The sequence below is a fragment of the Pipra filicauda genome, unplaced genomic scaffold (genome assembly GCF_003945595.2).
Source record: "Pipra filicauda isolate LSUMZ 115617 unplaced genomic scaffold, ASM394559v2 scaffold63_size3267554_pilon, whole genome shotgun sequence".
Taxonomy (NCBI): domain Eukaryota; kingdom Metazoa; phylum Chordata; class Aves; order Passeriformes; family Pipridae; genus Pipra; species Pipra filicauda.
In genome coordinates, this window is record NW_024104798.1 from 1,909,666 (window position 1) to 1,924,908 (window position 15,243).

At 39.6% G+C, this 15,243-nt stretch overlaps 1 long non-coding RNA gene across 2 annotated transcripts in view; it reads right to left on the reverse strand.

The window, feature by feature from the left end:
• Nucleotides 1-5,550: 5,550 nt before the first annotated feature.
• The window catches only part of LOC113988927, a 52,499-nt gene continuing 42,806 nt past the window's right edge, over nt 5,551-15,243 (reverse strand). Inside the window, exon 6 of one of the 2 annotated variants that reach the window (XR_005566138.1) lies at nt 5,551-5,664. This is a non-coding gene — a long non-coding RNA (uncharacterized LOC113988927). Of the gene's footprint in view, nt 5,665-12,462; nt 13,249-15,243 lie in introns of those variants that run through there. The other variant, XR_005566139.1, reaches the window with a different exon arrangement.

Genomic DNA, 15,243 nt, shown 5'->3' on the forward strand with positions numbered 1-15,243 from the left:
TCAGTTCTTATGCAAAGTTTCACAAGAATGAAGAATTTAAGAATTCAGATGTTTGTCCAAATCCAAAGAGTTTTCACTTGCCTGGATGAAATAAGATTGCTATGTCTCAATTTTGTAAGCCATTCTTAAGGACAGACAACCCGACTGAATGGAAACAGTAAAACATTCAGCCAAATATCAGAAAAAAGCATTTCCCATTGATAACAAAAGGACAACAATTACAATTCTGACATGCAGAATAGATCTGATTTCATTTTTGAGTTTGTTATTAAATTCTACTAAACCTGTTGGTGAGTTTCTGAACTTTTCTTCCGCCTCCATTCCCCGTGGAATCCAAACTATGAAACACCTTAGGAATGCCATATGAGCCAGGAAAGATGAGACAGAGGGATACCAGTCTCCTTCCATTGGTTCACTGAAGAGGAAACACCTGCTCTGCAGACAGAAATATGAAACAAGATAGGCTTGATGACCTTTAGACACTTCCTGGCTGCCTTTCTCTCCTGCTCGAGTGACCAGGAAAAATCACATCAGTGTCAGTGTAGAGTGGGTTGAGGGAAGACAGGTAAGTTCATGGAATCAAAATTCATTCAGGTTTTCTAAAAACTCATACTAAGAAGTGCAGGAGTCTGGCCAGAGTTCTGGGAGGAGAGTCATAAATATGTTCCTTTTTCTACTCCTTCCCAGACATCAGTTTTTGACAAGTGTCAGAGACAATGTGCTGGTTTAGATGGTCCTTGTTTGACTCACAACTCAGGCAGGCAGGGGAAGCACCTTGAGCAAAGCGGTAAATGTATGCCAAGAAATAGCTGGGCAGGAAAAAGTCATTGTTCTGCTTTCCTTCTGTCTAAAGAGGGTATAGGTAGATAAGGTGAATGCATGCACATACTGATGTGTGTATGCAGTGCATGACAGCAATACACACACCTGCCTTCCTCACCACAGCACACAGAGGGGACTGAGGCAGCTGCTCCTGAGAGAAGTGAATTTTAGGAGCTGCAAACTGTTTCCTTGAGCAAATGGCAAGCTGCCTCAGTGAAAGACATCTGTGGCTTGCTCCTGGTGAAATTTCACTGTGCTCACACAAAAACTGTCTCTGCTTGCAACAGAAGCAGCATATTCTTGTACAAGAAATTCACGGATTCTTTGCAAATACCTCAAGCTTTGCGGGCAAATACTAATAAAAGGAAAAGTGGGTCAATTTGCTTAGTTCAAACCCGGTAAGAGAGGGAGTGATGTTTGAAACCAGCAAGAAAGACACTGAGGACTAAATAAACAAAAGGAGAATTTTTGCAAAGACCTTAAGAAACTCAGTCTGAAAAATAGCCATAGAGCACAGAGCACAGCAAACTAAATATGAGCTATAAATACATAACATAAATACATAAATACAAGCATATTTGATTTTGAGATTTTCAGATACAAACTCTGAACTTCCTCTCTTTGGTCTATTGCAGTTTGTTTGTTTTGCATAATAAAATTATTTTGGTTTGTCCATTAAAACATACTGCAATTTTCTTCCTCCAAAAATCCCCACATTTCAGTGCAGTGACATTAGCTCTGTGAAGACACATGGCTTATTTCAGCTGAGAAGTGTTCTGATCTACAGGAACTAATTAGAGCATTTTCTCGAGCTCATCCCTTTCTTCTCATTACTGGTGACCAAAGACAACTGCTGAGACATGATTACTACAGAACTGTCTGATAGTGTATATACATTATCTTTACAGAAATAAATCAGCACATACAACCAGAGTAAGGGATAGGGAATGCTTGGGAAAACAGCCACTGGCAGAAAACAGCACCCAAAAGTGTCACCCTAAGGCCACACAAACCATTCTCTGCCAGAAACAGCTTCAGAAAGACATGCTGCTGGGAAAAAGGAAAATAGAAGAAAATAAGTCTGTGCAGGGTGATATGAGTGTTTATTTGTGAAGGCATTCATAGAATGATCAGAGAGTTGGAACACATTTCCTATGAGGAAAGGCTCAGAGAGTTGTGGTTGTTTAGCCTGGGGAACCCTCCTGGGAGACCTTATTGCAGCCTTTCAGTGCTTAAAGGGGGCTTTTATGAGATATTGGGACAGAACTTTTAATAAGGTTTGTAGTAATAGGAGACAGGGTAATGGTTTTAGACTGAAAAAGGGTAGATTCACACTAAATAGAAGGAAGGAAATTTTTATGATGAGGGTGGTGAAATGCTGGCCCAGGTTGCCCAAAGAGATGGTGGATACTCCAACCCTAGATGTTTAAGGTCAGGTTGGATGGGGGTCTGAGAAACATGACCTAGTTGAAGATGACCCTGCTTATTGCAGAGGGTTTGACTAGATGGCCTATAAAGGTCCCTTCCAACCCAAACTATTCTATGATTCTGGGATTTCTCAGTTTGCTCTGCAGGTTGTTGCAACAGATGGGTATTTCAGCCAGTAGTTTGAGGCATGTGGTATCCTGAGAAAGGCTGAACAGCTTCATACAGAGAGTTCTTGAGTTCAATCAATTAGTGTTATTTACAAATTAGTTTACTTGTTTAGGGCCATTCCTTAGCACCATACTCTAGGATTGACATATTTGACCACAAAGTGACAGTTTGTTTCATCTGCAAATTCTTAATCGCTGTGCAAAAACCAGTAATAATTACATCAGAAGTGAGGAAAAGGCAGGCCTAAGTTGCTCATCCATTTTAAATGTAGATCCATAGTAATGGTACAGCATTCCTGCATTTTTGGTGCTTTTCCACATTTCTGCATGTTATGCTTTTTTTTTATTGTCTGGTTGAATGAATTTCTAAAAACCTGAACTAAGTTGTCATAGCATCATACTCTCACTGGACTGAACAACCCATGGAGTCAGCTGATATGTCAGCACATTATAAAGACAGAATAAGATTAATGTGAGGGAAGTGAAGAGAGCTATTCACAATATTGGCACCATCGTGCCCCTAAGAAGTGCAAAGGTTGCTCTTGCTGTTCAAACAGACTTGCCTGACTACATGTTTCAGACAGAGTGGGTTGCTTTGCTGAAGAATGTTAATAAGACATGCCAGATCTTAGCAGAGCCAGTCAATATGACAAATCCTATAGTCTGAAAAAAATGGTCAGGGCAGAACTCATCTTCAAAGAGCAACCCCAGCACCAGAACAGACTCAAGTAGTTATAAAATCTACTCTGCTGCACAAGCACACTCAACAAAGAGTATCTCAACTTTCCCAGTCCTTCAAAAATCTCTTTTTTTGCACTTTTGAAGTGCAGTGGGGCTTACAAAGCATAAGTTTTGAAAAGCGACAGATTTAAATCCAAACCAAAATAACAACAACAGGAAAACATCACACCGGGTTTATGAGGGGGAAAATCAGATGGCATTTTTACATGCAAATGATGAATATCTGAGGGAAAGAATTCAATATGATAAATGTGATGCTTCCTCTCTGCTATTAAATGAGCTCCTGTGATGCATTTGTCTATCCCAGCCTTACATTTCCATAGGAAATAGCACAAGCTTTCCCATGAAAATTTGCAGCAGCAGGGAATAGAGAGCACAGGGTTGACCCATCAGTCCAAAGTAACTTGTGAATCTTTTTCCTACAAAGGAAGGAAGCTGAAAAGAAGAAAAACTCTTCTGGGTTTCTCTGTGGGGGAGGTTTTTGTTTGTTTGTTTGTTTGTTCGTTTGTTTTCCCCACTTTTAACATTTAATTACTGCTACCGCTATGTTTTACTTTTTAGGAAGAACAGAGTCTATCACAGTCATGGACTGTCATGGCTCAGTAACAGTTTCCCACGGTGCTGCCAGCCAAGGCTACACTGAAACATTTAGCTTGGTCTCACTGTGTCTTTCTGGACTGAAAAAAAAAATGTATATAATTCAAGAATCCCCTTAAAAAGACTTTAGTTTATATCATCAGTAGCTATGCCAGCAGGGAAAACAATTTTCAGCATTATAAGCAGTGTACACTATCCCTTCACCAGGGGTTTCTATAACAGTGCTATAGCACAGGGATCTTCATAATTTCCCTTTGTGTCCTTCTTCAAATTATCTTCCTTAAAATATTGAATAAAGAGAGAAAACCAAATAATTGTATCACTTTCACAGGCATCTGTTACTTTCTGATATTTATAGTTGGAAGCCAACACCCAAAGTTATCATATCACAGTCCCCAAACACACCAAATTTTCACTACAGACAACAAAGGTTCTGCCAGGAAAGACTGTAACAGCAAACCAAACACACTGAAACTTATTTTCATAAGGAAAAACAAGATGAAAATGAAATGAGTTAATCATAAATGTTCTTGAGAGGACACTAAGTCTTTAAGATGGTGCTACAAACAAAGGGTTAGATTTCTGATGGAGAAATGTTACAGTTGTTGTGTGTCTGTACTGAAGACAAGGAAAACTTTTCCCATCACTGTAGAACGCTCCTTGATTAGGGAAAAAAAAAGGAAGAAACAAATAATGACAGCCAATTTCCAGTGCTTTTAGGCTATTTCATATCAAACAGTATGATGAATGTAGCAATATCACTTTTGGCTATAGCACAAAAAATATTATTCTCTACAGACGCTGCAGCATAAAACAAAAATGCTTTTATTACCAGTAGCAATGATGTGACATGCCTGATAAATGCCACTTTAAGACTCCTTTGGGTCCCAGCATCCCTTCACACTTATTATCAAGTTACTAATAGATTCTGTAGGTTTGACTGGCCATCATTTAGGAGTGTCATTTACTCTAAAATGACAGAAAAGTAAAATGTTCTAAAAAGCTCAATTTTTCTCTTCCCTGACTGAGTGACTAATGAGTAAGAATAATAACTTTTATTCATGTTGTCTAGGTGATAAAATGGCCATTGTCGAATGATGAATATCAAATAAAGATGTTTTCATTTAACACAAGAGGGGAAAAAAAACCCATGAGCCTTTAAGTCTTAAAAATATGAAAGAGAGCAGGCAGATATTTAAGAATTCACATCTCCTCTATGACAACTGAGTCTATTTCCCGTTGTTATTAGTTTTTCTCTGGATGCAGAGAAGCACTGAAAACAACAGGGTCAGATATGTTACAGATTAAATTCTTCCTTGCAGGATGATACTGTCCAAAGGCCCCCACTGAGATTAACACCCTTTATTCTGCGTAATGTATAGATGTACCATAAAGGTTAATTCCTGCAGCAGAGTGTAGCAGTTACATAAACCAGACAGGCAGAAGATCAGAGCAGAGAGAGATGCAAAAAAAAAAAGGAGAAAATAGTTGTGTAGCAGATTCCTGGCAGATCTCACACTGTATTATATTTAGATTAGAGATGATACTTTGGTTGCAAACACCTTGGAAAGGTCTCTGCAAATCATAACGACAATACCCAGCAGAAGATAATTTTCATCCACAGATGGTCTCTACACCATACTACAGTACCACCAGAAAAAAAATATAAACCACTTCTTTCTGAAAATTTAATTAATTGGAGCTGAATCCCTAATTCTCTAAAGTCACTTAAAAATCCAGCATAAATTCTTGTCTGTATTAGAGAATTTGATCTCACCATGACAAGGATGCAAGAAGTAATTCTATATTAACTAACTCAACGTAAATGTTCATCTGACCCTTTGCTCATCATGCTCAGTCCTTGCAGTTCAGTCTGGTCAGCAATGGGGGCCACTGGGGTTGGTCTCTTCTGGAAAGAACAAAATATTAAATAGTAAACTTTTCTTTCAAGGGAATAGATTTTGTCTTGCTCCTTATCTGGAAGAAAAAGAACAAACAAGAAACACACAAAAAAAACCCCAAACCAAACCAACAAACTTCTAAACCCCACTTCTTTTCAACCCAATTGTGTGTTGGTAAAGTACAGGGCATTTTAAACAATTTCTTTAAAAATTTACCTTTCCTTAAGATAGCTCAGCCTGTTCAGTCCAGTGAGTTCTTTTGTGGATCAAAGGCACAAAGCAATATTGTGTCTGTATAAATGTGGTAGCAGGTAATCATATTCCAATGTTATTTAAAGTAAAGGGTTACTTTAGATTAGACGTGGCAGCAGCTATGGGAACTTTAGTGAAAATACTACTGATTTGCACAAATAATGTCCTGATTCAGTTTCATTGGCTTCACTATTGATTTGCATCTGGATGAGTCCACCATCCTCAGCTTTTCAGTTCTTCAGGGGGATTGAAATCTCTCTGGAGAGCCCAGTCCTGCCAAAAAGGGATTAAGTGAGCTAACTCTGAGTGTCTTTGGTTGTTCTCCTTGAGATGAAGAAATTCCACCATAAAAAGGGCCTGAAGGACAACGGGCTTTCTGGTGTAGGGGATGACTGGCCAGCACCCCAACTGACTCACCAGGCAGAGCAAAGTAGAGACTGGGAGATTAAAGCATCCACTGCCATGGCCTCAGTAAAGGTGTCAACTCTGCAACTTCTTCAGGAGTAGTGCCCCAGCTCTGATTCACTCTGAGAGAAGAGTGCCTTTGCCACTGTGCTTCTGTTTCATTAGACAGACTTTGAAAAGCCAGTTCTGGTTGCTCAGTGGTCAGTTTTGATCATAAGTTCCTTGGTAAAGAGGAGGAAAAAACCCAACTCTATGATCAGAAAGATCACAAAATGCTGCTCTGGCTATATTGCAGGCTGTGTAATGTAAACTCTATCAAATAAACACTCCCAGATATTTTCCTACTCTCCGATTACTGAGCTAGAAATGCTCAATAATGTTCAACAAATGTACGAAAACAGCATATGTCAATCCAGCATTTCCTTCAAACTGTTCTATTTTCAGTTCCTGTTTTGTTCAATTAACACTGCTGTAACTGACTCACGCTCGTTACATCTGATCCTCTTCAGAAGAACAGAAGGAGTTTTCGTTAGCACTGAAAATCTATAATTCACTGAATATTCTGAGCTGGAAGGGATCCACAAGGATCATCAAAGTCCATCTCCCAGCCCTGCACAGGACAGCCCCAAGAATCCCACCATGTGCCTGAGAGTGTTGTCCAAACACTTCCTGAGCTCTGTCAGCCTTGGTGCTGTGACCACTGCCCTGGGGAGCCTGTTCCAGTGTCCAACCACCCCCTGGCTGAAGAAACTTTATCTAATGTAAAACCTAAACCTCTCCTGACACAGTTTCAGGCCATTCCCTTTGGTCCTGTCACTGGTCACCACAGAGCAGAGATCAGTGCCTGCCCCTCCTCTTCCCCTCATGAGGAAGTAACTGCAATGAGGTCTCCCCTCTCTTCTCTTCTCCCATCTGAACAGACCAAGTGCCCTCAGCCACTCCTCATATGGCCCCTCCAGACCCTTCACCATCTTCATATCCCTCCTTTGGACATTCTCTAATAGTTTAATGTCTTTTTCACATTCTGGTGCCCAAAATTGCCCCCAGCACTTGAGATGAGGCTGTAGCAATGCAGAGCAGAGCAGGACTGTGTGTTAGAAGTCATTTGTAAAATTATTTTTTTAAGTCCTAAAGACAAATTCATTTTACACAAGCCTAGAAGACTCTCTTGCTATTAAATCATCATCACTGAAAACATCACTGAAAGGTCATTTTGTCAGTGTTCTCATTCTATATTGCCAGACCCAAATTTCCCTGTGTGTGCCTGGATCTCTCTGCCTGAGGCTGTTTCTCTCCGTTGCTCAGGTGAAGGCAGCTGCTGTGTGGATATACTTTACAATGTGTTTTGAAATTATGCTCTAAATAAAAATTGGGTTCTGTAGGCTGCAATAGGCAAGTATAAATAAGGAATGTGTCTGCTTTAAATACAGTGAGTAAAACACACATCCCTAACACAGAGTAAGAAACATTCCTGGATAGAGGCAGGAAGGTAAGACATTATGTTTTACATAAATTCTAACACTAATGAGCATTTATATGATGGATTTGTATTAAAATTACCTCGAAAAGATTTTCAAAACAGGTGTAATAAAATGTTCATTTGGGATTGTTACAAATTTTTGTCTGAGAAGCAAGTTGCCTAAAAGGTTCCATTTTCTAACACAGAACTGTATTCACTATGAAATATTTTGCATTATATTTTAATTAAAGTTATAATTACAGAACTAAATATAATTAGCTTCTTTCTTCAAAAGAAATTGGAAGTGAACTTACTTTATTAAATTTTCAATTTGTTTCCTGCAGTGTTACATAGTTTATTCTAATTAATTGAATGAGATCTCATAAATATTTTATCAACATAGGGATGTGATTAACAGCTCGAGTTTTGTGTGGTTTTCTTTTTTCTTTCCAGCTTTCTTCTTCTCTGCATTACCATTCCTCCCGTTTTCATGTTCCCTCTCCTGCCTTTGGTGACAATTTCAGTTTGGGAGCCCTGCCAGAGGCCCCCTCTTCCACAACAAACTGCTGCATTTTTGCAGTCTCGGCCACAAGAAGCCATTTTTAACTTCTCTTCAGGAATGTTTGTTATCTAAGGAAGCCCTCATATAACACAGAGCATGGAAGTGACACTCATTTCTTGTGTGATTTATGACTTCCACACTGAATAGCTTCCTGCAAAATCTCCTCTGCTGTTGGTGTGTGTGTGTGTGTGCAGTATATTTGTTTATTCTCTGAGCAGATAAAGCAGAACGGAGTAAAAAGGACTGCAACCCCTCATTAGCACACCCTACTCCAGAGATTACAAAACGGAGCAGAAGGTACATCTCACACAGCTCCCCAGTCCCTGTTGTGTTGTAAAGGGCTCCATTTTCCTGTGCCATCAGTGAGGTTTAACCTTGGGGGTGCTGAATGGAGCCATCGTGGTTTGAGCCTTTGGCTTCACCTGTTCAGCCTCCTGTTTGCCCCGTGGACACCGAGCACAGCAGAAGCATCAGCACAGTGCCCTCAGGCCCCTCTTACAAGATCAGAGCCAGCATCAGGGGGAAACCACACCAGGGGCTTCACAGGCTCACAAGGAAAGAGGCAATCCCTGCTTCAAAGCATGTCAAAGCAAATAAAAAGGGAGGGAGGACATGGAGGTGAAGTGACCTGCCTGTAGTTACACACTGCAGCAGGACAAACATGAGAATTCGCTCTCCTAATCCCCTCCCCAAGGTTTCCTCCCTCCCACCACTACTGGAATGGGATGATTACAGTCTATGTTGGAAATGCTGCTCTGCAGCCACAGTGCTGAGTGGATCCACTTATCAGTATGGAGAGCTAGGCAAATAAACAGCATGTTGTCCATATCAAACAGGAAAAAAATGTAAGTACAACTGTATATAAACTGAATAGTCAGGAAGTAAGAAGATAATCATCGTGGTTCTTTATCAGATTAAATCTCTGTCAGCCCCTAGTTTAAAAGGAAAGGGACTGGTGTCAGAGAGTAGCACTGTGTTCTTTTAATATATTCCAGATTAATTTAATTAAACACAGCTTTAATAATATCAACGGAAAGATTCAGCAATCACCATGACCTTTACTGTCCAGCAATATCAAAGGTATGGGATTAATTGAACAAAAAGGAAATCCATATGTATTTTATCTATCCATTTAGCTCAGGCAGGCATTGTGTCACTTGTCCATGTTGTATTGTTGACAGCAACAGGCTGAGTATCTTTTAATATCTAAAGAACAAATTGTTTTCTCCCAAGCATACTTCAAACTCCCAGTGACACAAGCTGCAAGTGTACAAATTTCTTCCTGGTAAAAAATTTCCCCTAATTGTTTTTCCTGCCTATACATTCCTTTTACTACTTATTCTTTAATGTAGTGCAAATTTGGAAGCAGAAGAGTGAATCAGATTTGTTTTGCATTCTACATGTTGTACAAAACTGGGTAGTTTCCATCCGCATGCACAGTAATGATGCTTTAGAATTATGAAATAAATGAGTGGCAGTCATGTTGACAAGAACCTTACACTGGTGATTCAGTGATCCTGTTGTACTGTTAATGTTGTTTTCCAAAATCAAACACTATTTTCCAATCAATCCAAATTTTGATTGATAGATGAAGTTAACCTTGATGTTTTCAGGCACATTTTGGAAAGGCTGGAGCTGAGAATGTCGATGCCAGACCTGGATTTGACCTGAGAGTTGCTCTATATTTATGTCTTGTAATGACTCCATAGCAGCTTTATTGTGCTTGAGTGTTCATCTTCTCTTAATTTACTTTACTTGTCTGAAATCAAGTAGACTGTTACTTGCACAGCTGCAAAGGCAGTAACAACAGCAAATGCAATTTTTATGTGGAGTAGGTCCACATTTCTCAGCTCCTAATACACCAAGAAAGATGAAAAGGCCAGAAAACTTGTTCTGCTGTTAAAATGACAAGATTATGGATATTTTCTAAAATTATTACGAGAGGCCTGGGATTCACATGTAATATTTAAAGCACACCCAACATACTTTAGGCAGCACATTATTAATGTCAAATGAAGTATATTCTCCAAGTATTTATTTACAGCTCTCCAGTGCTGAAGCTCCAAGTGGGGATTCCTTCCCGGGGCTGTATATCCCACTGTGGCAAACATCTTGTTCCTTCTCAGGGTAATGCAACCTCCCACTTTCCTAATTCACACTTCCTAACCTTTCACTGGCTGGGTTCTCTCCAGGCCAGAATAACACTTTATGTGGTTATTTGAGAGGAAACTTTGTGTACTACCAGCATCAGGAAAGCCAGCTGGGCCAGCCCCCAAGCCCTTAAAATTCCCTTCTCACCACACTTCAACAAACTATGGCACTATAGTACTACTGCTTTATCTAGCAAAGGGTGTTTTATCTCCTTCTCTTGTTTTAGTTTGCTTTCACAGCCACAGTCTCATCTTTTACCTTATAACATAGCTTCACATACTTTTCCTGTTACCAGATTCTTTACTGCCTGCTGCAGATTTTTTTTTTCTCAACATATGGGGAAAACAGCCTTCACACTTTTCTTTCCATTCCATATCCTTGACATAAGGGGTGCTTTAAACAGTTTGCATATGTACACTCAATGGAAAGGGGAATCTGTGCTGACCAAGAGATGGACACTTTAAGCATTTTGTTGAAACAAATTTTAGAGAAGGTTCTATTTTTTTTTTTTTTTTTTTAAGGTTTGGACATGATTTGAAACACAGATAGTATTAATTTATTTGTAAAGTTAACTCACAACCACTGGCAACACTGTAATCATTTTGTTCTTGCATTTCATCCATTCAGGAGGGAAGAAACGACCTAGACCACTGTGCTAGGCGTGGGACAGGCAGGAGCTCAGATCCCTCCATGGCAGAGGATCCCAGCTTTGTGGGCTCAGGTGACCCCTTTACACACTTGCAGCAGAGGGGCACAGAAGCTCCATGGACATACAAAGCCACATGGAAAAGAGAATTACTGGTGCACGTGCTCAGGGAGCTGACACAGGGCACACCACATCGACTGTGCTGCATCCTAAAGAGATGTTAAATTATGAGATAGAGAATAACTCATGTCACACTGCCTGCTAGCCATTTGTCCAGAACAGTTTCTATTTCATATCTCCTTTTAATTCACGGCAAATTTATTGATGATAGAAAGACTATGAGTTTGGCTAAGCCAAGCTGGAATATTCTAATAACAAAGAGTCCTTGGAACAACTGCAAGGACTTTGAAGCAAGATGTACTAAAACCAGCTCTGAATGTTTTCAGATTGTGACCACTTCTGTAAGAGAGGACAAGTGAACAGCTTTTTGATGTTGGAACTTAGATCAATAACATTTTTAACTCTATCTGTAACTAAACCACAATCTGGATTTTTCAGCCTTTGTGGTTTTGTCACAGCAATCACGTGGCATATGTACCACAGTATCTTGATCAGCAGGTAGCATCTGTCTTGAGTTTCGTTCTATTTAATTTGATAAAAGTGGAGCTCATGCAAAGACAACTAATTGGAGAGCTGAATACACAACCTACCACCCACCATGTGTCATTACTGGAAATAACTCCACAAAGAAACCACATTTGGTGCTGAAAAGTTAAGACAGTTTTAAGTCCTGGTAGCATTCTCTCTGTTTTGTTACCCCTCAGTGACTTGAGATGCTTTTTATGACACACACCATACACCCCCCTGCAACAGAAACTGGTCCCAAAGGCATTTTGAGTAAGGGACCTTTAATCCCATAGCTGTTGTATCATGGGCTTTACAATGGCTTCAGGAGTGGGAAGCTTGGCAGCAAAATATGGTCTGAGCATGAAAACTCTCCCTCTGTATCATTTGGTGCTATGACACCAGGATTATTACTGGAACAAAAATTTAGTAAAGAGCTGCCCAATGGCCTGATAATACACAGGATGAAAATGTTGTTTAATGGGCACAGCACTTTCTGTGTTAGGACTTCACTTTGTGGGACAAAAGAGAGACCTGACACTGGGACAGGGGCAAACAAATAAAGGCATAAAGGACCTGGTGGCTGCAGCATCACCTCTCTTCAGCATCTTGGAGAAGGAGAGAGGAAGAGCCTTATAGCTGCCATCAAAACTCACAGCCATGAGCCAACTTCCTTGAAACTGTTGGGAAAGTACTGGCCACCTCTGTCCATTCTCTTTAGCCATTTTAGACTCTCCTCTCAGATATCTGCAGGGCACTGCATGACTAGGCAGGTTTCACTAAAAGGAAATACCAGGACTTTACAGTACTCTTGAGAGAAACAAAGGGGGGAAAAAATCCATATCTGGCTTTTCCAAAAGCCTCTGCACAAGAGCATATCTACGTATGTCCATGTCACCTCCATTGTGATGCTCCTCAGGCTCATTCAGGGCAGAGCAGTTCAGGGGGACCGACCACCAGGGGCATTTATCTTCCCACAGTCAATACACCTGTGCCTTCAAAAAAGCTGCCAGAACCAGCCACTGCTCTGGGCATCCATCCTGACTTCTCATCTCAGCATCCATGAAGTCCTTCCTTTGTAGCTGTAACTCAGGTCAGATTCCAGTTAAGTCATTTTTTCCCATATCAATTCATCTCAACAGTTCTGTCTGCACACAGTGTAGTGTTTCACTTTGTGTTTTCAAATGGGATCAGTGTGGCAGTTTCAGAGTGATGCTTTCTTTCATTGTCACCTAGAGAATGCCACAGCTCTTCTCCCCATTCTGATTTACATAAAACAATATGGGATAAGTGGAAACAGTAAAGTTTTTATTCTAGAGGCACTGTCACTAAAATGTCTTTAGAAGCTTCCAGAAGAATAAGATGTTGTCTATTTTTCACAGAGCTACAAGCCATAGTTGAGGGCAGTGCAAAAGAATATCCTTTTCTCTGCAGAGATTTGTTTCACTGAGGTCCAGCCTCCATGGTCTTCCACGTCTTGAGTCATCATTGACCTATTGCCAAAGGACCCAAAAATAACTAGAATCAATCCAAAAAGGACATTCAATCTTCAGTTAATTATGTCCTTGACTCTTTAATGCCAACTCAAGTCTTTGTGTTTAGACACTTCTCAGCTGTCACGCTGATTTTAACAAAGAACTTCCTGAAAATTCAAAAAATCGACATCTTCTTTCACTGTAATCAGGGAGATCCTTGAATGATCTGCTATCAGTAGAGGTTAGTTAAGCAAAATTTTCCATTCTTCACATTACTTACATGTTTGATCCAATTAGTTTGTGTCTCAGAAGTTTCCATAACTCTTAAAATATTTTGTTCATTTTACGCATTTAGAATTAAACATAAGTCTCAGAAAGCGAAACAATACAATCACATCTTACTGTAACTTTAAAGCTGTCACAGAAGCTCAAATTCTTTCCCAAAATCTTTCTTTCTCTCCAATTAACTATGATATATTTACTGCTTATTTTACAACATTAAATGCTTCAGTTCAAAAGTGCATAAGTAAAAAAGTAACGTGCAAGGCTTTTAAGCATAACTCAAAGGAAATCCCAAGAACCTGTGACACGCTATTTTTTAGTAGGAAGAAAAACAAACAATTGTGGATAATTTAAATCAAACTACTTTGTAGATTTTTGAACACCACAATTCTAATTTTGTGGCCATAATTTTCACTTTACAATGTACTTCCCAGAAGCCAAAATGAAAATTTTAAGAGTTTTGAATACATGTGGGTGTGAAAAATGCTATCAAGGGAAGCATAACTTTTTTTACGGATTTCTAGATGATGTACTCACATATCAAAGAGTTGGATTTTTCCATCAGCTTGTTTTCACCAAGCAGCTGAAAGCATGAAATAAAAAGAAATGGGACAGTGTGGTTCTGTGATCAAGGAAATGATGTGGAAATATTCAAGTCCATAAATGAACATGATTATTTTGCAATTAGTTGGAGTTAGACATAGAGGCAAGCAGGCATTCATCACAGTGACCATTGTGAAAATCTAGTGTGACCAGACGCCTTGAATTCTGTGTGGGAAATTGTTTGCAGCAGCTTCTAATGCCTTTTCTTTTGGATGTGTTCAGAAACTATATGATGTAACATTTTTTATTGGCAAATGTCAGTTATGCAATATGAAAGAGTTCACAAGACAGGGTTAGTTTCAATATATTTCCCTCCACACATCTCTGACTCACACAAAATACCAAAATTAGCAAACATCCTGTTTGCCAAGAAGTTTCCTTTCCTGGTCTAATAGACTGTCAGTATTTTCAAAATTATTGAAACAAGAATCTGAAGTGATACAGCAAAAGATGATCAGTCACTTTGGATTTTTCCATTTCCAATTATATCCTATCTCAAAAGCATTATCTCTAAAATTCTACAAACTGCTACAGACTGGGAAACCCATTTCCCACCCAGGTGCAGTATCAGGTACTCCTGCTTCCAGCCAGGTGTTCCCACAGAGAGAGATGTGAGATGTGTCTCTTTCTGCCACTCACTCTCATTTGGAACTGATTATGAATTGCTTGATCCTTTTTTCTCCCACACTGGAAAATGTTGGCTATTTAGCACTGGACATTCAGGTTTGTCTGGGCATGTTTTACCCATGTAGGTATAGTCCAGGCCTCAGGCATTGGGGAACAGAGGATGTTACTTTCTGTAAATGTTATATTCTGCCCAGGGTTTGATGAACATGATTATAATGGACTCAGATAAAACTTTGATATGAAAAAAGGAAGGGATGAAGGTAAAGTTTATAACCACTTTAACACCCCTGATAAACCTGTGCCTGTGCTGTACTTGCATCTCTCTTGGCAGTGTGAGCTCCAACATCCCAGAAACAGTCTGGTGTATATTGTGCACCTGTGAACCAGAGACATTTCACAACAGCACAAAGTGAATAAGCACAAAGTGAATATACTGTGGGAGTATTATTTCTGCTGGGAGGAATAGAGAAGGAACAAGAGATACCACATATCTATGAACAC